A 26,504-nucleotide genomic window follows, 5' to 3' on the forward strand; every position below is an offset into this window, starting at 1 on the left:
CAGTGGTTTGTGCTCAGTTTGTGCTAGTTTGTGCCGCAAATTTTAGAGTTTGTGCTAGTCTGGTTAATGAGATATTAATTAATTAAAGTGGGGGCCTAGCATGTCGCCAGCCCCCCCACCTCCCCTATCAGGATTAAATTTTGTCAGTGGTTTGAGCTCAGTTTGTGCTAGTTTGTGCCGCAAATTTTAGAGTTTGTGCTAGTATGGTTAATGAGATATTAATTAATTAAAGTGGGGGCCTAGCATGTCGCCAGCCCCCCCAACTCCCCGATCAGGATTAAATTTTGTCAGTGGTTTGTGCTCAGTTTGTGCTAGTTTGTGCCGCAAATTTTAGAGTTTGTGCTAGTCTGGTTAATGAGATATTAATTAAAGTGGGGGCCTAGCATGTCGCCAGCCCCCCCACCTCCGCCGATCAGGATTAAATTTTCAGTGGTTTGTGCTCAGTTTGTGCTAGTTTGTGCCGCAAATTTTAGAGTTTGTGCTAGTCTGGTTAATGAGATATTAATTAATTAAAGTGGGGGCCTAGAATGTCGCCAGCCCCCCCACCTCCCCGATCAGGATTAAATTTTGTCAGTGGTTTGTGCTCAGTTTGTGCTAGTTTGTGCCGCAAATTTTAGAGTTTGTGCTAGTCTGGTTAATGAGATATTAATTAATTAAAGTGGAGGCCTAGCATGTCGCCAGCCCCCCCACCTCCGCCGATCAGGATTAAATTTTGTCAGTGGTTTGTGCTCAGTTTGTGCTAGTTTGTGCCGCAAATTTTAGAGTTTGTGCTAGTCTGGTTAATGAGATATTAATTAATTAAAGTGGAGGCCTAGCATGTCGCCAGCCCCCCCACCTCCACCGATCAGGATTAAATTTTGTCAGTGGTTTGTGCTCAGTTTGTGCTAGTTTGTGCCGCAAATTTTAGAGTTTGTGCTTGTCTGGTTAATGAGATATTAATTAATTAAAGTGGGGGCCTAGCATGTCGCCAGCCCCCCCACCTCCCCGATCAGGATTAAATTTTGTCAGTGGTTTGTGCTCAGTTTGTGCTAGTTTGTGCCGCAAATTTTAGAGTTTGTGCTAGTCTGGTTAATGAGATATTAATTAATTAAAGTGGAGGCCTAGCATGTCGCCAGCCCCCCCACCTCCGCCGATCAGGATTAAATTTTGTCAGTGGTTTGTGCTCAGTTTGTGCTAGTTTGTGCCGCAAATTTTAGAGTTTGTGCTAGTCTGGTTAATGAGATATTAATTAAAGTGGGGGCCTAGCATGTCGCCAGCCCCCCCACCTCCGCCGATCAGGATTAAATTTTGTCAGTGGTTTGTGCTCAGTTTGTGCTAGTTTGTGCCGCAAATTTTAGAGTTTGTGCTAGTCTGGTTAATGAGATATTAATTAATTAAAGTGGGGGCCTAGAATGTCGCCAGCCCCCCCACCTCCCCGATCAGGATTAAATTTTGTCAGTGGTTTGTGCTCAGTTTGTGCTAGTTTGTGCCGCAAATTTTAGAGTTTGTGCTAGTCTGGTTAATGAGATATTAATTAATTAAAGTGGGGGCCTAGCATGTCGCCAGCCCCCCCCCCACCTCCCCGATCAGGATTAAATTTTGTCAGTGGTTTGTGCTCAGTTTGTGCTAGTTTGTGCCGCAAATTTTAGAGTTTGTGCTAGTCTGGTTAATGAGATATTAATTAATTAAAGTGGAGGCCTAGCATGTCGCCAGCCCCCCCACCTCCGCCGATCAGGATTAAATTTTGTCAGTGGTTTGTGCTCAGTTTGTGCTAGTTTGTGCCGCAAATTTTAGAGTTTGTGCTAGTCTGGTTAATGAGATATTAATTAATTAAAGTGGGGGCCTAGCATGTCGCCAGCCCCCCCACCTCCCCGAAAAGGATTACATTTTGTCAGTGGTTTGTGCTCAGTTTGTGCTAGTTTGTGCCGCAAATTTTAGAGTTTGTGCTAGTCTGGTTAATGAGATATTAATTAATTAAAGTGGGGGCCTAGCATGTCGCCAGCCCCCTTACCTCCCCGATCAGGATTAAATTTTGTTGGTGGTTTGTGCTCAGTTTGTGCTAGTTTTTGCCGCCAATTGTAGTTATTTTGCTAGTCTGGTTGATGAGCTATCAATGTAGTTTTTTTTTTTTAACGATTTTTGCTCAGTTTGTGCCTCATATTTCGCAGTTAGTCCCTGTCTGGAAGACTTGTAATCATGCGTTGATTGTTGATATTCTAGTGTATGACAATGAGTTAAAGGGATTATAAGAATAAATCATTTGTTTATGATAGCTAAAAAAAAATATGATATATTTACTCTATTGGAAAGGTCTATACATACTGTCACAATTTTAATGGTAACACGGAACCAGCTTTAGAGTTTTGATATTATGTGAAAGAAGACAAAATTATGCATACATATGAGAAATTATGTAATCGTTTACAAAAGTATTTAAAAATATATGTCATCAAGGCGCGTTGATGATAACCCGTTATTGGCTATTGTTAAACTTAAATATTCAGCCGAGTATCACAGCAGTATAGTGGAAATAGGTCTAGACAAATTTCATGTTTATTACTGGAAACCAGCACACCTTTTTGTATACCAAGAGTACTGCAAAATTAAGTTGAACCCATCAATTATGATAGATGCAACAGGAGGGTTAGTTAGTAAACTTCAGCGCCCGTTTCGAAATGTTTCAGGTGTAGTGTACCTGTATTCTGTTACATTTCATGACTCTACAGCTGGTTTGCAGTACACAGTTGCTTACATGCTTTCAGAAAGTCATCACAAGAGAGTTCAACATTTCCTATAAACGTGGCTACGAAGTGGTGCTCCGACTCCAAAAGAAACTATCAGTGAAGACTCACTAGCCCTTCTGTCTGGACTAGTAAAAAGCTTCACTCAATTTGGTTCTCTTGCAAAATACGTGGAAAACTGTTTTAACAGCATTTTTTTTTGTTCTGGCTATTATGAAATTCCTGACTGTTTCGTACGTTGTGGTGTAGCGCACAAATGAAAATTAATAGCAAATTTACCTCCCCTTCACGGCAAGCCAAAAAGGGTTAGACATTTCTACATACGATGTTTAGCCCTGATGGTTCAACGCGCGAACATTAATGATGTTAAAATTTTACTGGAGAACATTTTTACAGTAGCACTTATAGGAACAGACGAAACGACTGCAATCACAGGCGAAAAGATGCACAGTGAAAAATCAAACGATGTTTTAAAAAATATGTTTCTAAAAGGACCAAACCCAGCATTACAAGCAACAGTTGAAATTATTTTATTTGACGAAAGTGTTTCAAATACACAAGGAATTACCAATTAATTCACCAAATGGCCACTTAAAATTGCGGCAGAAGTTCACGGAAAGGTTAATGATTAAGGTGACCATGACAATTGATATTATTTCTTACCAGAAATTGTAACAGTCATAAAAATGTTAACCTTAATGGTGCCAATTTTTGGGTATGGTTCTTTGACAGCTTCAAGTGCTACAGTAGAAAGCATATTCTATTAATTACTATTAATCACTATTAATTAATGAGGTTTTTATGGAACGTATTGTACCAGATTGTTTAAAAAAAGCAAAAATACTACCTGTCTATAAAAAGGGAAATACACTAGAGGCAGCAAACTATATGCCCATTAGCTTATTACCAATTGTTGCCAAAATTTTCGAAAAAGTGCTCTATAATAGACTATCATCCTTCTTCACGGACTGTAAAATTCTGAACAGTAATCAATACGGCTTCCAAAAACACAAATCTACAACAAATGCTATACATAATTTTACTAGTAAAGCTCTCGAAATCTTGGATAGTGGCAAAACAGCACTAGGCATTTTTTGTGATTTGTCTAAAGCTTTTGATCTTGTTAATCATGAAATATTGCTTGAAAAACTTAATCATTACGGTATCCGAGGCAAAGCACTTGAGCTAATGTATTCATATTTGCACAACCGTAAACAGAGAGTGGAAATAAAATCAAACAATAACATAGTGTTCTCAGACTGGAAAGTCATTAAACATGGAGTCCCTCAAGGCAGTAACCTAGGACCTCTATTGTTCTTAGTGTATATTAATGACCTGCCTTTAAACATCCCACAAGCCAGCACAGTGCTATTTGCTGATGACACCTCAATACTAGTGAAAGGTAAAAATGTAGACAACATCGTATCTAAGGCAAATTTAATCCTTGGCCATCTAAATCACTGGTTGGAAGCAAATAAACTTGTACTAAATACCTCTAAAACAAATTGTATAAATTTTAGGAACAGACATAATCCAGTAGAAGAAAAGTTTGAATTAAAGTTTAACAGTAATATCATAACTAGAACATCAAATGTTAAATTCCTTGGTGTGAACTTAGATGAACAGCTAAAGTATAAAGACCATATTAACTCTGTCGCTAGCAGGCTAAGTGTATCCTGCTATGTACTAAGAAGACTGGCAGACATAGTTAGTATTGAAACATTAAAAACTGTCTACTACGCTCACTTCCACTCTATAATGACATATAATATAGAAATCTGGGGAAACTCTGTGGGAATTGAAACAATTCTAAAATTACAAAAAAGAGCTATTCGTATAATGACACATGACAAAATGTCAGCTCACTGTAAACAAAAATTCAGAAAACTTAAAATCTTAACAGTCATAAACGAGTATATACTAAGAATACTATTATTCATACATAAGGAGAAACGCTATTTACAAAAAAATCTAGATATTCATTTATACAACACAAGAAACTCCAATAAATTGAGAATAACAGGTCATAATACCAGTCAGTATGAAAAGGGCACAAATTACATAGGCATAAAAATTTACAACTTATTGCCACAAAATTGTCACAAATATAACCCATTTACCTATATTCAAAAGAACAATCAAACAAGTTCTCTTAGAACATCCTTCCTACTCTCTTATAGAATTCTTTGACCTAATAACTGATAATAAAACTAAACTCTGGTAAATTTTATTTAAATACATCAGAAAACGAGAAATATATTGAGTTTTGTAAATTAACTCTTCACTCTGAGGTTTAGACTTCAGTTTATACAATTTCTTGTGTACCCATGTTCTTTTTTATGTACCCATGTTTTTTTTAATCTCTTTCTTACATTTGAAATGTAAAAAGTACTGTGTAATATATATATATATATATATTTTTTTTTTGTGGTTGTACAGTTTGTTTGTATATATGTATATATTTGTATTAACTGACTTATTCTATATCCCGGAGTCCTTACCTCCATATGGGATCTACAGAACAAAAATTGAATAAATAAATAAATAAATAAATAAAAATGACATTAAGCACCGTACTTTTCAGAACGTACGTCTGCCAACGACTGGGGACTCATTTCTGGAAAAACATCTGAAATCTGTTGGTGAAATGAAGTTAGTCGCAACGAATATACCAAGCAAAAACATGTTCAAGCACAGAGAGGAAAAAACATCTCATGATTATGTTGAACAACTCCTTTTTTTCATCCGATGTAAAGGAAAACAAAACAAAGAAAGTTGGAAATAAAAAAAATTAAGTACTGAAAACACATTGGCGATTGATGCATAACATAGGTACGCTCATCAATGAACCCAATAAAAGCTTTGCATGTGCCAGAGGTGATTTGCCAACAGGTGCTCACACTTGTTATGTCTACGGCATTCCGTTCCATGTTGCATTTACTGAATGTTCACTCCCATATGAAAGTTCTGAAGAAGGGTATGGCGAGAAACGTATATGCGTGAATTGTGTAAAGAATGGTACTGTCCATACATTATACACTAAAGAAAATAGCTCCACTTATAATATAGATATTCACGAACAGGCGCGTAGGAAGCAAATATTTAATTGGGGGGGGGGGGGGGGGGGCAAAGGAGAGTATCATTATAAGTGGTGGATTTAACAAGGGGGTGTCCGGGGGCTCTCCCCCGGTAGAAAAAAAATTGTATTCTAAGGAGCAAAATTGTGCTATTTAAGCATCTTTCGTACATAAAAATAGAATGTACTACTAGCAGAAATTTTAATTTTTTTATAACAAATTTACTTAAGGCTCGGCATCACAAAACAGTGTTCACTTTTCAGTTTTCGCCTCGTAGAATTCATTTTAAATGCAATTTGTTGATTTTTCCCACTGCACAGAGTACATAAATTACAAGCACCTTCAAATTTAGTCCCCAGATATCATCAAGTTATCTAGAGCTGTAGAAAAGGCAAATATGTATTTATAACTAAAAATATGTTTCACTAATTGCATCATAATTACATGACGGTGGTTGAAGATTAATATTTGTAGTGTGATATAACATATTTTGCCAACTATCTATAGCTATAGTTACATTTTCTTAATATGTCCTAACAAACAACTGCAATAACCAATACAAGCTATAATCAAATATTTAAGTGAGGCTGAGCCTTGAGTAAACAATTTAAAAAAGACGTCATTATCCCACTCATTGCCCACTCTTAAGTAAATTCATTTGAATATCAAGACAGGAGAACTATTAATGTTACACACCTTTAATTAAATATTCTTAGATTATGCCAATATTCAGAATGTATTGACACAAGCTTATGGTGTACCTAGTGTCCACTGAATATTAATTTAAAACGTGTCAGAAAAACTGCTTGACTATTAATAAATCTGAAAATCTAAATATCTTATGATAAGTTATATGACAAAATAACACAGTCAAATCACAATATAACAATACTCGGAATAGTGAGCCGTTCAACATATTACTATCATAGTATTTTTCTGTTCCTCATAATTTAATTTACAATACATAAAAACATTCTCAAAATTCTCAGAATTATTTGTACGAACAATCCGTATTTTTTCATTGACAACTACACAGCTACTAGAAATGGCATCACAAGTTTTAATGTAGAGGAAAGAATTATTACTGCACCCAGACTTCATGTTTTGATGAGTAGCAACAGGAAAATTAAACTTTACCAAAAACGCCTTTTCTCTCGACCTTGCGGCAGACAAATTTTTTCATAACCGACTTGATGTCTATTGATGCAGTTTTATCATTATGGATATGAAGCAAAGTCATAAGAGTGGGACGTCTTTGGGACATTGAAGATCGCAAGTATGTCTTCAAACGACGAAGTGCACTAAATGAACGCTCTGCAGATGCGGCTGGAGCAGGCACAGTCATGATGAGTATCATGAGTCGAGTTACTTGATCGAGCAAAGCACGAGCCGTATCACTCTCTTTACCCAACTTTTCAGCGAATGCTGCACAAGTGTCGGGTACATTTCCAGGAAGATTCTTCAATAACTGCAACTGTGTAAGGAGACTGTCTAAATTGAAATCTCCGGCAAAGACACCGAGTATTGTGCTTAATTCAACTTCTGTAGGTACCCTTCCTTGAAGTTAATTCATCATGAGCCTTTCGAGTTCACATAGTTGTTCCAGCCCACTCTGCTCAAATCGGTCCGACAGCTTGTTCTTAAGGAGATCTATGATTTTATAGTATTCTAGTCGAAGACCGTCTGTCGCCTGTATTTTGGCTGATGGCTCTGTCATGGACGAATGGTCATAGCGTTGTGGCAACTTTTTCTGTATGGGCTCCACTGAAACATTCAACTCAAGCTTCTTGGCAGTTTCATGTGTCTGCTGGTAGATTCTGTTGAAATCTGTTTCTGTTCTTAACTCTTCCAATTTTCTAATCACCAACAGAGCAGAATGCTTTGCACCTGAAGCAGTGATACGTGGATTTTGTAGAGCCCGAGCCAGTTCTTCGCAAGGACTAAACACCTCGATACTTACATTAAGATAGAAAAGTGTTTCAAATTTTCTCAACCTGGCAATCCATCCACGCACAGCAGACTTTCTTTCATCAGAAATGGTTCCTTTTTTGTCATTGATAGCATCCGAAGTTCTCTGAACTCGCTTGTATTCTTTCTTGAATCTTTTAAGTGAATCAACACTGACACTCCTACATGTAGGGCACAGAGCAAGAAGTTGAGTTGGTTTTACAGTGACCACATCTTCGTCTTCAGCTGCAATTTTGCAAGGAGGCAAAACAATATCTTCGTAGATTTTTCTCCTTTTTGCCGAAATATCCAAAATTATATTGGATACATCTTTAACTGTGCAGAGTAAATCGCACATTCCATTTCTCTGACGAGCTACTTCTTGCAAGGCTAAGCCAAGTGCATTGTTTGAGCAGTGTACATAAAGAGATTTTGGCTGAATACTCTCTAAAATCGTTTGAACTCCTTTCTCTCTTCCAGACATATTAGCAGATCCATCAAAGAAATGTCCTCTGAGATCAGAAATTGGAAGATTGATTCGTAGAAGCAGATCCTAAATGGCCGCAGCAAATGTCGCCCCCTTGCTATCATGAGGGTTGTAAAATCCTACAAATAACTCTTTGCAACTAAAGTTTGATACATACAGAGAACTGCTCCTGACCAGCACAATCAGTAGTGTCATCTGCAATAACCGAGAACCATGGAGAAATTTCAATTTCAGATACAATTTCACGCAAACCCATGTGAGTCATAATCTCAATTATTTCATTCTGTATTTCAGGACTCAGGTAGTTGTCACAGCCACAGCTCCAGTTCCTCAATTTCTGATTTCCTCTCTTCTAAGAGCATGACAAGATTACCAGTGCCACTTTCGTGACCTCGTACAGCATTTCCAGAGCGCACTAAATAACGAATAGAGCTAATCATAGCAAGTAAGCAGATTTGAGCTTTCATTTGCTCCCTCACATGAGCATCTGACATTTGAGAAACGACCGGAACAAATTTTTCCCTGCTTATTATCAGCTGCTAACATTTATTGTGGAATGTACTCCTTTGATGACCTGCAAATGTTGCTGTCGCATCCTTCCAGGAGCGGAAGCGCACATAAATAATTCTAATTCTGCATCACTATACCATGGCCTGTCTTCCTTGCTCACCATGTTGCATGCCCTAATACACACGAAGCACAAAACACTATCGTTTACACTATCATAGTGAAGCCATCCGTAATCGCTAAACCACTTTATTTTCCCGAAAAAGAACGTTCTGGGAATGTGGTAACAGAATAAACAAGGCAACGGCATGTACAGAAAAAAGTTACGTAGCCATCTGATTGGCTGTACGCCAATGTCATATGTTATTATGAATCTAACTTAAGGAGAGTCTGACTATCCTATCTTGCCCAAGTTAAAAATTCTATGTTTGTGTCCCATTAGTAGTATAGGTTGACCGGTCCAGGCACTGGGTCCTGGGTGTGGTGCCTGTGATGCCGACCGCCATCTAGGATTCTGACATCACGGCGGCCATCTTGGATGAGTGTGACCTTGACCGTTGACCTTGACTTTGAATTTGACCTTCAAAATTTTCCAAATTTACCCAAAATTCTTCAAAATTCGCAAAAATTTCCATTTTTATGAAAAAAAATTCACCAAAAAATCTCAAAAAATTTGTAAATTCTTAAAATAAGATTTCGAAAAACCTCAAAAGACATTTTGCCTTAGAAAGAACACCTCGTCCATATTGAGCCTTAAGCATCCATATCGACAGCCTCCGATAAGCCTCTGACATCATCATGGATTATGTCATCTTGGATTATGACGTCACCATTGCAATTTCTGTTACGGCCACCATCTTGAAAATCTCCATTTATTATCCAATTTGAATGAAAATATGTTAAAAATTATAAAAAAATTCAATTAATAAAATTTTGATAAAAAATATTTATAAAAAATACATTTACAGCATGGAGATAGAATTCCTCGGTTCTAACCCGGTGAGGGTAACAAAAATGGCGACTGATCCTTCCCTCATGGTGGATGCAGACAGACTGACCCCACCTCTTTTTTTCATAGCATATATATCATCAGGTAGTATGATGTCATGTCCGCCATCTTGAAAATCCGTAATTTTAATGCTAGTGATTCGGGAAAAAAATCCCAAATTCATCAAATAAATTGACAATAATTGTACTGATTGATTCCATCGATTCCCGTCCTTGGTTCGATCCCTGGGCGATGCAAAAAATGTTAATTTCATGTAAAAAATATCAATTTCAATAAATAATGATCAAAGTCCTAAAAGAAGCATAGTTTCCAAATCAAACATCATCCTATAAGCCATTACGACCACCATCTTGGATGTTTGTAGTTATTGACCTAGAAATTCGGGAAAGATTCCAAAATTCATCAAAAAAATCACACATTACTTTACATATTAAATCGATACTTGGTTCGATCTCTGAACGAAGCTAAAAATAAATTTAATTTAAATACCAGAAAAGTGACAGGTTCGAGAAATAAAACACCGCAAGTACTTTTACAAACATAATATTTATTACATAATTTATATTATACTACAGGATCACTTGCGAAAGCCAGCAATATTATAATCATTTAGCCCTGCATAGGCGCGAAATGACTAATTCTTAGCTCCAATCGGTTTATACTAGACAGAGACCAACCAGAACCTTTACTAACATAGTCCTCCTCTTCTTGACAGAGTTTCTGGATACCGTTTTTAACAGTTTGCTTCACATCGTTAGAACCGTAAATTACTGCAGCCGATGTCTTGAATGCACACTTCTTCACTTTGTCATCGAACGGATAAGGCTTTCCATATATACAGTCCTAACACAAGAAATATTTCAAAGGTCCGTTTGTTGCTACGTCATCAGTAAGCTGATTAATTATGTTCTGTCTGATATCATCAAGAAAATTACAAATTTCTTTCGACTCACTAATCGTATTAAAATAATAATAGTCTTTCAATGTTCCACGAAATGCAGACTGCGCCAAGTAGAAGCCATTATCATTCACTTGTAGAGCACCGATCACAGTCTTAGGTTTAGTTCCATGTCCAGATGCCATAGCAATCGGTTGCTGCACATCTGTTTTTTTGCTTGTACGCTTTCGAGTCTCCAATCTAAAGCAAGAAGTCGTAATTTCTGCAGGTAGTTCAGCAGTAGGCGCACGGACTTCACCTTTACATTTTTTTGCATGTCAACGCAAATTATCAATTCGAGTAAACCATTCATGACAGTCATCACATCGAAACTTCATGTGAGAAGGATTATTCGCACATTTACTCCTCTCATGTCTCCGTACGTCATGAGCAAATGCAAACGTCATATCACAGTAGCTGCAAGGATACCGGGGTGATGAAGACGAACCTTTCAGACCCGATCCAGATACTGACGTTGCCGCAGTTGCACCATCTCCAGGCATACTCTTATGAACATCAATGCATCGTTGTTGTATAGAAACCTTTACTTTCTGCCGAACAGCAGGACCTTTGCATATCTTCATGTGCGTTTTCATATTATCTTGTCTTGTAAATTGCTTGTGACATTTCTTACAGCCAATCATTTTGCGATAAAGGTTCTTGGCACATTCGCTCTTCTCGTGTCGTCGAGCATTGCTGTTGTTTGAAAAAATCTTGTCGCAGTAACAGCACCGATGTTCGTTGTTTGTTGACGAATCATCACCCATTGAAGTCTCCATTGATGGCGAACCAGCGTTCGCCGAGTTTCCCTGTGCAGCCAGCACTAGCGGCATTAAAGTCTCTTCTGATGACGGTACCACGTCCGTTGAAGTCTCCTCCAGTGTTGACATCGACGTTGCCGACGGGATCTCCTCCACCATCGTCGACGCTGACGTCATGGTTCCCGCAGTCGATGGTACAACCTCCATCGAGTTCGTCGTTAAAGTCGGTAAAGATGCCATCGAGTTCGCAAGAACAGGTAATTGACACGACTTATGCACCAGATGAAACAAACTAGGTGATCTTTACACCGTCGACGACAGTAACAAACTGAGCGGTCTGCTGTCAATGACTTTCTTTATACATGCACCCGATAGAATAATACGCTAGTCAAATAAAGAACCATTACTATAATACTAGTGTCAAAACATCATTTAAAAAAGAATCACATATGTTCGAAAAAATTAGATGCAGAGTGATACGTTCTCGTCTCATTAATTCGATCTCACCAATATACGCTAGGCTCCAAGAGCTTAAATTCGTGCCATCATATCCATCTGGCTTCAACAGCTACAATTCACACCATCAGATCCATCTACATTTGGCTCCTATGCTCCAATTGACCATCAGCTTCAAGTGTCCCAACAGCTCCAAAGCTACAAAGCTCCAACACGCAATGCACGCAATGTACACGCAATACACGCAATTTACGCGCAATGAATGTAATGAATACACAGTACACACAAGAAACGAAATGAAGAAATATTACACAAAGTAAACGAAATGAAAACGTAATGTTCTCGCAAATGACGCACAATACACGAAAAGTACACGCAATGTACGCAAAGTAAACGCAATGTACGCGATATATGCAATGTACACACAATGACTACGCATCGTTCGCGCAGGACAAGCATTTAAAGGAAACGAAGCACGTTTGGACGTAAATTCTACAAAACGAAAGTTCATTTAACGAAAAGGAGGTCCATTCTCTCGTTTATTCAACTCGCTAGGATGCAATCGTCAATGATAAGTTAGGATATAATGTCTGCAAAAGTCTATGAATCCATCAGTTTTTAGTTCCATAAATCATTGGCTCCAATAGTCATTGGCTCCATCAGTCATCGAATCCAACAGTCTTTTGGCTCCAAAAGTCATTGGTTCCAACAGTCATTGGCTTCAACATCCTTTTGCTTCAACAGCTCCAATGATATTTGGCTAGAATGCTACGAGTCTAAGAGACTATGAGGCTACAAGGCTACGAGTCTACAACGATCGTGATCGGCGGTGGGGGGGAGGGGGGGGGGCTAGCGACCTGCTAGCCCCCCACTTTAAATAATTAATATCTCATTAAACAGACTAGCATAAACTCTAAAATTTGCGGCACAAACTAGCACAAACTGAGCACAAACCACTGACAAAATTTAATCCTGATCGGCGGAGGTGGGGGGGCTGGGGACATGCTAGGCCCCCACTTTAATTAATTAATATCTCATTAACCAGACTAGCACAAACTATAAAATTTGGGGCACAAACTAGCACAAACTGAGCACAAACCACTGACAAAATTTAATCCTGATCGGCGGAGGTGGGGGGGCTAGCATGTCGCCAGCCCCCCCCCCCCCCCCCCACTTTAATTAATTTATAGCTCATTAACCAGACTAGCACAAACTCTAAAATTTGCGGCACAAACTAACACAAACTAAGCACAAACCACTGACAAAATTTAATCCTGATCGGCGGAGGTGGGGGGCTGGTGACATGCTAGGCCCCCACTTTAATTAATTAATATCTCATTAACCAGACTAGCCCAAACTCTAAAATTTACGGCACTAACTAGCACAAACTGAGCACAAACCACTGACAAAATTTAATCCTGATCGGCGGAGGTGGGGGGCTGGCGACATGCTAGGCCCCCACTTTAATTAATTAATATCTCATTAACCAGACTAGCACAAACTCTAAAATTTGCGGCACAAACTAGCACAAACTGAGCACAAACCACTGACAAAATTTAATCCTAATCGGGGAGGTGGGGGGGGGCTGGCAACATGCTAGGCCCCCACTTTAATTAATTAATATCTCATTAACCAGACTAGCACAAACTCTAAAATTTGCGGCACAAACTAGCACAAACTGAGCACAAACCACTGACAAAATTTAATCCTGATCGTGGAGGTGGGGGGGCTGGCGACATGCTAGGCCTCCACTTTAATTAATTAATATCTCATTAACCAGACTAGCACAAACTCTAAAATTTGCGGCACAAACTAGCACAAACTGAGCACAAACCACTGACAAAATTTAATCCTGATCGGGGAGGTGGGGGGGCTGGCGACATGCTAGGCCCCCACTTTAATTAATTAATATCTCATTAACCAGACAAGCACAAACTCTAAAATTTTCAGCACAAAATAGCACAAACTGAGCACAAACCACCGACAAAATTTAATCCTGATCGCGGAGGTTTGGGGGGGGGGGGGGGGCTGGCGACATGCTAGCCTCCCACTTTAATTAATTTATATCTCATTAACCAGACTAGCACAAACTCTAATATTTGCGGCACAAACTAGCACAAACTGAGCACAAACCACTGACAAAATTTAATCCTGATCGGGGAGGTGGGGGGGCTGGCGACATGCTAGGCCCCCACTTTAATTAATTAATATCTCATTAACCAGACTAGCACAAACTCTAAAATTTGCGGCACAAACTAGCACAAACTGAGCATAAACCACTGACAAAATTTAATCCTGATAGGGGAGGTGGGGGGGCTGGCGACATGCTAGGCCCCCACTTTAATTAATTAATATCTCATTAACCAGACTAGCACAAACTCCAAAATTTGCGGCACAAACTAGCACAAACTGAGCACAAACCACTGACAAAATTTAATCCTGATCGGCGGAGGTGGGGGGGCTAGCATGTCGCCAGCCCCCCCACTTTAATTAATTAATAGCTCATTAACCAGACTAGCACAAACTCTAATATTTGCGGCACAAACTAGCACAAACTGAGCACAAACCACTGACTAAATTTAATCCTTATCGGCGGATGTGGGGGGGCTGGCGACATGCACCCAAAAACATATATTTCTAAAATAATAATAAAAAATTAAAAAAAAACAAAATCAAAAAATAATATTTATAGATATTATTTTAGTTTTATCTTAAGCACTGCCCGTCCATCCCTGAGTTGGGTGTTAGCATATTTCGTAACGAAATGCCTAGTTTGTAAGTCATTTATCTTTTTTCTGTCTTAGTTTCATAGTTTTTTAGGTGCTGACTGGCGGCGGAGTGAGTGGTCAGTGTAACCACTCACCACCAGGGGCGCTTGCGTCCCTGGTCAAATATTCCAGATACAAATAAAATTCAAAGCGGACCACGAGTCCAAGTGCCCAACCCCCGCATGGTAGACTCTTTTCTACTCTGTCCAACTATTCATCCAAACCAAACTCTGTCTCCTGTAAATTCCTACATGTAATGCATGCCCAATTTGCATCCCGCATGAATGTGCCCAGGTTTTTCCCCGTGTCTATGCAAGTTTTACCTGGGCCCAACCTATCTCTAGTTATAGTCTAGATTTATGAGTGAGGGGAGTTAGTCATGGCGCCAATCGCTGCCATGGCTGGCCAATCCCTTCCTAGCACATGATGCATGCGACCCTCTCCCTGCATGGCTAATCCCAGCATGACCAGGCGTATAGGCTTCGGCCTGAGACGCACCTAGGTCCCTCCCTAACCCGGACCCCTCCAAAATACACTTAGTTTTAGTTAGGTTAAAAAAAAAATCATGTGAATCTTAGGTCTCCCGACCGGACAGGCACCACACAAGATGGCGTCTGGCAGATGACCAGAGTTTAGGAAAGGATACAGATGGAGAGTCAGCCGTCAGACGTGAAGCTGTTTTTTTTCTCAACTTTCCCCCCCTGATTTTTACTTACCAATATGGCTGACGTTTGTTTATATTTGTATCAGCTGTTCTATTATGCTTTTATTAACGACTGTAGTTAAGCTGTTTGGAAGAAAATTTTTACTATATATTACTGGTTGATATTTTAATATTTATTAAAATTCCAAAACGAATCTTCATAAGAAAAATGTAATGATATGAGTTGACATTTTTTCTCCAAGTTGATAAATTTGTAAACAACCGGCCGCCATATTAGTATGTGTAGCACACTGAATTCCCCTCCCCTTTGGGCTTCACCCCCCCCCCCTCGCGAAGAATCGGAACTTATGCTCCATCTGTTTGTTTCCCTAATCTCGGCAGACGACTGAGTGACAGTGGGAGAACCAATAGCATCGCGCTTGTGATGTCGCCAGCCTTTGATCCTTGGCACCCTCACTGCCAGCAAAGGAAATGGGATTCAGAACCACCGAGTCCAGTCAGACCCGGCACAGAGAAGATGGAAAACAAAGACGAAGTCAAGAACGACGCGAGTGTAGTAAGTAGCATATCTAGCCGATGGAACACAAGTCTATTTACAGGGACTGGAAACATTCGCAGTTTCAATGGCCTCTAGGACATGGACTCCACAATACTCTATGTATTCGGGAAAATTACACCTGCTCATTGGTTACTGACTCGTGACACCCGTTAACTTGAACATTGTTATTCGACACTTCTTTGGTTGAGGGTTATTCATCGGCTCAGAGTCATTGAGGTGAACTGTTTTCCAATCACTAAAGCAGCAACATGTAAAAACATTTTGATTCCAGACTATTGCAAATTAAAACAGCAATTTTGTCCGGTCTCTACCTATTTACTGAATTAAGTTAGAATGAAAATCGAAATTTAATAAGTACACGTAGCACCAGCCGAATACACGTATATTACTGCATAAAGCCATAGGTCAGAGGTTTGAAGGCACTGCTGGAAACCGGGTAGAAAGTTGAAACTGTATCTTGAGGAATATAGGTATGGACAATATATATGTATATACAAAACCCCTAGTATACCCAATGGGGTTCAGGATTTGGGATCATCTGTCAACGCACAACCACGTGTTTCCGAACGACTAGACGAAAAAAACAAACTATTTCGTCATAGAAATCATACCGTGTTCATACGTACTGTTGTTGTTGTGTCGTCCAGATCATCTGTTTGGTTTCATCAGCGCGTCGCTGCGGGTGTTAAAATTGGTTTATTGTTCTATATTTACTGTTCGTTTCACAAATATTTCGTCGTTTTCAACGTCTTATGCTGGTTTGTGCTGTCATTATTTTCTGACTAAATTATTTTCAAGGAATATTCTCTTTACTGTCCAAGCAAGTAAAATTTGACATCAGCTTGTTTTCCGTGTATTTATGTACTAATCTTTGTCGTAAATACCTGAGAGTTTTTTTTATGATAAATGGCGTAACAGAGCACTGGTGTATGTCAAGGTAATTTTATGTTAAATCAATCTTCACCATGGTACAGTGCGCCCGGCCCAAACGAACCCACAAAGCTGTGGTGTGTGACAAGTGGTCTGTGAATCAGGCGTTCCCGATATATCAAGCCGTTCGTAACGCCTAACGTACCAAACATGTTCCCGTTGGAGAAAAAGACAACGTACACGGAATTAAAGGAGGTTTACGATAAGCTGACCTCTTTTCCTCATTCAAGAGACAGGTGGGGGGAAGGGGGGTGGAAAGAGAAGATCTGGGTTCGAGCAGCTGTGTAAACTCGAAGAATAAACCTATTTTCACCTCGAGACAACCTCCAAACAACGGACGTGGCTATGTGTGACCCCCTGCCCACAAAAACAAACATCCTGGGGCGTGTTCAGACTATCTCTGTCACTAGACGCCTGGTGGAGATTGCCACAGCTCACTTTTACCACGACTGCATCACGACATAGTTAACAAGTACCGCGAGGCGATTGTACATAATATGTCTTTACAGAGTCACATCTGAGCAAACAGCTGGTGTATTTATTTAAAGATCATCTGTCAGATTTCTCCAACACAATTTTTAGGACATTGAGTACATTAACAATTTTTACGGACTTACAATTACATAATGAGTAGTAAGGCAGGCCTAACTTAATTAAAAACAAATATATTTTTTTTACTTGTTTCGTAAGTGAGATAAAACCAGTTTTTTTTTCCTGAGGTAATTGACGAAGAAGCATAAACCTGTTTGGGACCTACTCCTCCGAAAGTAATTTTTTTGTTAACACTGGTAATTATAAATCCTTTAAAATAACTCATAGAACTAAGATCATTACTCTTTTATTTGGAAAAAAGAGCTATGGTCATCAATTTATCTAATTTTTCACGGATAAATTAACTTGGAGTACTCTGAATTTCATGATAAGTAAGTGAATAAAATTCCCTTGTCACGCGTTGTAAATTTATTCCTCACGTAAAAGAATGCAACGTTCTGGAAAATCACTTAAGATAAATGGTCACATTGCGAAATTCACTTAACAGATTCCTGTCGTATTATTGAGATAGTCATCCAGTGCAGTTCAGATATTATATTATAATATTATAATACGCGCATTTGAAAACTTCATGGTGACAAACGCCATGTAATGGAAAAATTGCAAACAATCGCACATTTACCACAGCAAACCATAAACAAAGCGGGATTGAGTAGGGAATTGAGTAGGGACCTCTGATAATATCTTACGGTACTGAGTTTACTTACTTGAAACATGAATCCACAAGAACCATCTTGTTGTATTACAAAAATCTTCAAAAACTAGCGCTGAGTATTTCTACGAAGATCCTACTATACAGAATTACGAAGAACAATTCGCTGTTTGAGATGGATTGGTCGTCTTCTGTAATTTTTTGCAGCACGCATCGTTTGTTAAACACGTGCGTTCTCACTTTATCCTTACACCAACGTGTAAACAGTTGCCAACCTGCTTCCTGTAATGTAAGACATGGTTTCGAATCCCAGAACTTGATAGAGACATGCGTGTTTGAGGTTTTCATTTAACTAACCGTGTAATACATATATGTATTTTTTTACTTCATCAAAGGAGCGAAAAGTCGCATGAAGTAAGAGCGTCGATCGAGCAGTTATAAATACATACTTCTGGTTTATTAGCATCAAACGACCCCTTTTTGTCTTGGAGAAGAATAAAGAGTTTGCGCACGTCCGCTCTTTTTTTATGCAGATCACAACTGTTCCCGCAATACTCGGTTAACCGCAAGGGTAAAAAAAAAATTCGACCAAAAAAGCTGATCCCCCCTCCCTTTCTGGCCAAAATTCTTAGCTGGTTAGGGAAGTGAAAGGTCTGGCCCAGCGGGGGGAAAAAAATGAGAGTTGGTGTGGGACAGAGGGGTTGGGAGGGGGAAGTCGTAATTACGTTTAGAGGGCCCCCGAGGATTTTGTGAAGGAGGAGGGAGGGGGGGGGGGGAGTGGTCGCACCGCCGGCGGCTGAGAAAGACACGATAAATAAAATAAAAAAATACAAGGTCCTTATTGGGTGGCAGCGGAGGCGATTCTTCGCGCCGATAAACAACGAGCAACAACGAGCAAAAGGGTCCGGAGCGATGCTGCTTGCTTCTTGCGGGCGTCGCCACGTCTCTCTCGCGGCACCGCCTCGCAAACACCCCCCCCCCCCCCAACCCCCCTCCTTCACCCGGGCTCGGCCGTGGGGAGTTTTCATTTCGTGCGAGCTCAGTACGAGAGCAACACCACTCTGTTATAAATTACAGCAAACTTGCGGACGATTCAGCGAAGAATCAGACTGAAATAAACGGGTAGAGAAAACCATCACACTTTTCTGTGATATCATAAAATTACAGAAAAATATTTAATAAATAAAAATTTTAAAATTAAAAAAAAAAATACAAAAAATACTTAAACAGATTTTGCTAGATTGTGAACTTCTCATTGATGAGCAAAGATAGATTTCTAGTACGAGCCAGATGTCATACCAGTACGATATATATACACACACATACATACCTTGGTATTGGTGGTGAGAGGTCAGTCTAGGTAGCTTCCGTAGAGGAAGGATCTGTTGTTTTTTTTTATTTTTTGCTCTTACAGGTTTCGAACCAAGGACGGGAATCGATCTAATCAATAAGTATTCTAATAAGTAAATTTTTTATGAATTTTGAACATTTTTTCATTAAAATCGAATAATAAATAAAGATTTTCAAGATGGCGTCCGTAACGATAATTGATACAGTGGTGACATAATTCAAAACGACGGGTGTGGCGTAAAACATTTTTACTACTTTTAATTGAGAATTTTTTTAAATAAATTAAAAAATTACTGGTTTACTTTCGCCATAAATCAAACCAAGGACCTAAATCGTTTAAATAACTAAACATTTGAAGTAGGCGATTTTAAAATATTGTTTGGAATTTCTTTCTGAATTTCTAGCGTTGAAATTACGGATTTTCAAGATGGCGTCCGTAACGAAACATGCAAAATTAATAGGATCCAATATGGTGGTCGTAATGTAAAGTGTAACGATGACATCGTACTCAACCAAGATGGCGGGCGTAACGAAACATGCAACATTTATATAATCCAAGATGGTGACCGTAACGATGAGTGTAACAGTGGTTTTTAAGTAATATTTTATTAAATTTTTATTATCAATTTGATTGATTAATTTTTTAAAATGATTTTTAAAATTTTTCCCGATTTTCTCGCAATAAAATTACGGATTTTCAAGATAGCTGACATGACGTCATACTAGGTGACGATATATATATATACTTTGACATAAGTGGTGGTGGGGGGGGGGGGAGTCAGTCTGCCAGCGGCTTCCTTGGAAGAAGGATCAGTCGCCATTTTTATTATTTTTTTGCCCTCACTGGGTTCGAACCGAGGACTCCTAGCTCCATGCCGTAAATGTGTGTTTTTTAAATATTTTTTATTAAATGTGAACAGCACATGCTGTAGGAACTGTGGCACGTTTTCGCAGCACTGCAGCAACCATCGGAAAAACGCATGTCGTGCAGGAAAGTCAGCTTCTTGTAAGGTCTGTACCTTCTGTACATGACACGGGCGCAGAAGTTGTTCCTTTAATACCAGTGCAACAGATTGACGAGAGGTGTGCATGGCATGTGCTATCGCCCGTGTTCTGGTAGGTGGTGTGTCCTGAATTCGTTCCAGCACCTCTTCCTCAAAGCTAGGTGTCCGTATTGTCCTTCTCGAACCACTTGCTGGCTTCGTGACGCGCAGCGAACCCATTTCCCGCAAACGGCGGTCAATGCGTGCGAGCATTGTGTGTGCAGGGTGCCGTCAGTTAGGGAACCTCTCACGATACTGTCTCTCCGCCTCTCTTCCATTACCGCCAGCTGCACCATACACTAAATGCATATCGGCTAGCTCTGCCAGTGTGTAGCCATCCATGTCGCCTCTGCAACTGCGACAATAGCGAGTGTAACACATGCACGGTGACTCGTGCGGTCACTGATCGTCAAATCGGGTAGTAGGTAAACCATGTTTTCACAGGCTTGTTGTCGCCTAGTTGCCTACCTACGGACATGGGTTTCTTAATAAAATGTTTTACACACATCTACATCTACCATACCTATCAATGTGTAACACATATTCATGGCCACTTTGTATATATCTTACGGATCTTATATATCTTGCGGATTTTCCAACAGTTTAAAGGAAGCAAAGTCTTGGTGCAGGCTTGTAGTCTGAAGAGCGTTCTGTTTTTTTTTTTTTTTTTGCGGAAGGAAGACCTGCCCCTGCTAATCATTGGCAATGACCGAATGATCTTGTACCAATGCAGGTCTGCCGTCACGTCGCTCTCTTTCTCTTTGTCTTGCTCGGCGCGAGGACTGCTGACGCCAACGCTATCGAACAGCAAGTATTCCACTTCTTGAAACAAAGCTGTCTCAACTTGCAACACAATGCCTGACCGAGAGGGCTGCAAAAAAAAAATTAATTAGCTTGTTATGAATGCAAATTATTTTTCGCGCTCGGTAGATTTGGAACCGGCACGGAGCTTTGTCGCATCTGGAGAACGAGCGGTCCGTGCGGACAATAAATCATAACGGCGACAAGCAATTTTTCGCCACTCACTCCGCCGCAGGGCAACGCGGCTGGCCGGTGTTCGGGTGGTGGCCTCTTGCCTCTTGCCTCTTGCCTCTTGCCTCTTGACGGTTCACGGCCGCATGAATCACAACGGGACAGCAGCGGCCGGGCGGGTCTCGCTCTCAAAAGCCCCGTGGCCCCAAGGGAAACTTCCTCTCCTCCACACCTACTTCAAGCCTCCCCCTCCCCCCCGGCTAAACTTTCATCAAACTGAGAAACTAATTGGCACACGCCCTTAACCCCACGAAGTTCGTATCGTAATTCTTTCGTCACGCCTTCTTGAGTTATTTAGTGCCTTCATCAACACCAAAGCCGACAGAAAAATTTTCATAATTGTCTACTCTTCACCGTACACCCGTATTAAATAAACCCTTGAGTTAGAATTTCATTGCTTTGTTTTTGAATCACCCTGAATCTGCTTGTTAAAAAAATTAATAAATTTCCACTTTAAATTAATAACTTTTTTTAAAAAATAAAATACGTTTATTTGAAAATAATCGAACAAAAAAGTATCATTAAAATATTAGCAAAACAAGCATTTGAATAGGTGCTACTGGAGGAAAAAAAAAACACTTCTCTCCATAATGTTAGATAGCCACTCAACACCAGCCTGATAGGATAAAATGTTTAAAAACGTAAATGTGAATGTTGTTTTCTACGCCATATGGCTAGAGATGATGTTTGCAATGCTTTAATACACTTTGTTCATATTTGCAACATTTATTTTCTTACTGGGTCTTAACGGCTAAACAGATTAATTCCACATTTAAGGCCGTTGACTGGTTGCCAAGAACTCCAGGAAAATATGAAAAATTGCCTATCTAAATGCACGGATGTATGACAAGTAGCATCTTCTGAATTTTCAGGCGAATTTGGCCGTACAATCCACCTTGGTCCCTCCAGGCTAATGACACGCCTTGTCGACCCTCGTCAACACAGCTGGGTGCTTCACTAATGGGGATTATCGTAATCCCTTGTTTGAAAAGAGGAAAGGAAGCATCTCATGCTGCTTGTCCTGGGGCGAGTCGAGGTGTTATGGGAAGCTCAGGAAAAACAAATGGTGGAATTTGTGAATTCAATAATTTAATTCAATAAGTTATAGATATCAAAATGCTACACAGAATTTAAAAATAAATACTTTGATATTGCGAACTCTGCAAAGTGGTACATATAATTAAGTTTTTATAGTGCCATATGTGTTTATTTTCTCTTGCTTGTTTGATAAACATCTCCGTTCAACATGCCTGTAAAAGGCGTCGTATACATTCTATGTGCGACATCATTTGAAACTAGAAGGTCTTTTCAAAATAACACCGAAAGTTCGCGCAGCGACATTTAGGCCCTACATAGTCTGCCTGCCGATGTTGCAGTAAAAGAAATCATAAATAGTAATGGAAGGCAACGCATACGTGTATTAATTTATGTAGGGCCTATATCTACGCGTATCTACAATTCACCTTCGATATTTCTAGAATTACTGAGTATGTCTCCGTGTATATCTCTGACAAAAACAAGTTATTGTTTGAACGCAGAATCAAGGCTTGATCCCTGTGCGTAGTCGGGAAGCTTTCAAAGTCACGTGGAGTACACATTTGTACCACAAAAAAAAATTAAAGAATGGGGTTGGGATTTCTAATTTATAAATGCATCAGAGTTGCTTATAATAAAAACGTCATTTTTTAAGGCCACGCTAATTGAACTTTTTAATTAGCAGTTTTTTCGTTTATGCAAAATCTAAAGAAAATTGCCTACATGAAATGTTTATTCAATTAGTGGGTTTTTTCTTTCGGTCACCATTCGATTTATATGAATAATGTAGTTGCCTTGAGTAAGATATACCTAGGTATTTTTTTCTTTTTGCTTTGTGGCATAATTAATTTTGTATGTCTTGCTATGATGTGTGATATCCACTTTATCAGTTTTTATGCCACGCAGGTGGCATGGATTTATCACCTAATTTCCTGTCTGGTTTCTTAGCATTTTTCGCATTTGACCAATCATACTGCAGTTCTCTATCTAAGGCGCTTCCGTGATCACTATAATACTGTACTCGTAATTTAACAAAATGCAATACATGTCAAATTTCCAGCGTCTGTGAGATTGAAAGTAATTAATGTGGCATTAAGGTATGTCAATACTAAATTACCACATATAATTATGTAATATTTGGTGTAATACACAACAAAAAATTATTGAAAATAATTTTAAATTTTATTTGACTTTAATTGTAAATATGTCATACGACTGTGGTATTACAGTTGTTTATAGGTGCCGCAATGTAACCTCAACTTTTTTGTAAGATCTACTGGCTTAGATCTACTTTAATGCGTATTTTGCATCTTCCGATTGAAAACATTTTCTTGTGGTAGTCACATGGCATTTCCTGCATGGCAATACTATTGTTAACGTTTGGCGGAATTATACATCATTGGCCTGAAAAAATATCTAAACCAGAAGCAGATATACCACAAAGGCTGAAATTGCCATATGGTATGTAAAGCGTGAGTGAATATTCCACCACTGATTTTTATAAGTTATTAGAAATAATCGTGTGTGTAAATAAATATTCAAACACTTCCCATATTTGTTTAGTCCGTAGGCTGACTTTGTAGAGGGAATGAGGATGGCTTAGTAATCAAACAACATCAACCTGACATTAAACACTCCCACCATGCTCATGCATGTCGCACGAGAAACTCGCACCCATGACCCCACCCTCCGCCAGCTGGTGAGTCTTCTACAGCGAAACGTATTTCAGCACTGTAATGATCCTTCTGACACTAGCAGAGTTGACTAAAAGATCCGTAATTTTCTGTACCTGAACCAAAATCTACTTTGTACAAATTCCCACCAAACGTCACTTTAGATGAGCACGTACGTACTGTGCTGTAAATGTTATATTATTTACTATATTTTTTCATAACTGGTCATCCAGATATTTTTCGTAAGCCTACCTGTAAATAATAAGTGTGTGTAAGTATCGTTTAAGAATAAAAGTAAAGATCAGTACTTAACTAGTCCCTATATATATATATATATATATATATATATATATATATATATATATATATATATATATAGGGACTAGTTGAATAGTTGAAGTCGTTTACCTTTTATTGCACATTATAGTCAATTAACTTCCGAAATTTCGAATTGAATTCGAAGTGAAGACATTGAACAATGAAGCCTTCCTTTAATCCACAGTCAAGTGAATGGCAACGTAGTTGGTTTGGTTACATCTTGTTGTTGTATGTACTTGAACGTGGGGAAGGATACAAATGGGCAGGGACGCACTAACTTTCTTGAAGACTTACGACGAGCGAGCTACCTATCAATATCCTACTATTAAAACGGCATTGTTCATGTTATAATTTGCTATTTGAATTTGGAAAAACGCTGTTTTCTAACTTTACGTGACAAATGAGACTTCTGTTAATCCAATAATGAGTGTATTAAATTAGTGAAAATACACAAATTAAGTGAGGATATTTTTGTCTCGTGAAAAACAGTTTTAAATATTTAATACAATAATTTATTCAGAAATGAGCTGCCCTAAAATTTTATACGGACGGAATTGCGATTATGCAATAGCATGGTGCATTTCAAAACCACATATAATAAATATGGGCAACTGTGTTATCATCGTATTGTTCAGGAGAGTAAAAAAATAATTTGCAAGCTGAATAAAATGTATAGTATGCAGCATACATATAATCATTGCATATTATTTTAACATTTTATCATGATTATAATTTCACGAATATTTATAAATATATATAATTATGTAATTCTAATAAATTTGCATTTATACTGATATTGTAGATACACACATTTATTATACGAGCATACTTCAAAACGGTTTCGAAGGTCACCATATTGAGCAAGAAATTTCTTCGCTAGTAAATTTCCATTTCGGTGAAATTCTTATGCCTTCGAAACAAAATTAAATACGCCAACGTATTACAAAGTGTGTTAAAGTAATTTTTATTTTTTTTTTCATTAATTTTTCTGTTAAAAAAATTACTGTTCATTCCTGCAAGAATCATAAATCCTTTCTCTTACCACGGACATAATCTGAAACACTTGCACGACCTAAGACAAAACTTTGTACCTAGTAATCGTTATTCCGAAGTCGGCAAAGCCTGAAGAAATCTACTTATAATTTATATAAGCAAATAAATTATTATTTTATATGTGATTTAGAAGTCATTACGTTAGTGTGTGGTTATTATTAATTCAGCAACAAGCCACAACATGTTGAAAATTGTTTTTCACAGATTTTTTTTTTTTACAGAAGCTGATCAGAGAATGTGCGATGTAAAAAGGAGAGGGATAGAGAAACACGTAGGTTTTTAAATTGCGTTATTAGTTACTTTATCTATTGATAACCTTTTTTAGGCATTCAAAAACAAAAATACCTACAATATCTACAATAGGCCTACATATCTGTACATACAGTACACGCATATCTAAGCTACACATTACCTCCCAAATCACATCAAATACTTTTTGTTCTTGTTTTATGTTTGTCAAGCTGCAGTTTCTTCTTTGCATCTTGAATGTATGGCGGATCTTTGATGCTCAGCCCTCGAGCTCTCCGCGAATCTATTATTTCAGGCAGAAGACACTCCTTGTAAAATGTCTGAAGTATTGGAAGCATTTTACTCAACCAAAATTCTCTACTTATTCTGACTTCGTCGATCAGTAAACCTGTAAAATAATCCATATTTTTAATATGAAGATGACGTGTTATGAGTGCAACTGAAACATACGCGGGACTTGCAATTTATCAGAATAATAGCTGTTAATTGTGATTAACCAAAAAAATTCAAATATAATAATATCATACTATATATTGGCCTACTATAAATTGGGTAAGCACTATTATTTTTAGATTAAGAAATATAAATTAAAGTTTAAGTGAGTTGTTTTATTATTTGTATGGCGTTATGTCCAAAAGACTTCACTGAATCAAAATTCCCCATTGCATCAAACATTCAAAGACCGTATTATTTGTATAGTTTAATAACTTTTGTCTGATTAGATA

This window comes from Bacillus rossius (assembly GCF_032445375.1).
Source record: "Bacillus rossius redtenbacheri isolate Brsri chromosome 4 unlocalized genomic scaffold, Brsri_v3 Brsri_v3_scf4_1, whole genome shotgun sequence".
Classification (NCBI taxonomy): domain Eukaryota; kingdom Metazoa; phylum Arthropoda; class Insecta; order Phasmatodea; family Bacillidae; genus Bacillus; species Bacillus rossius.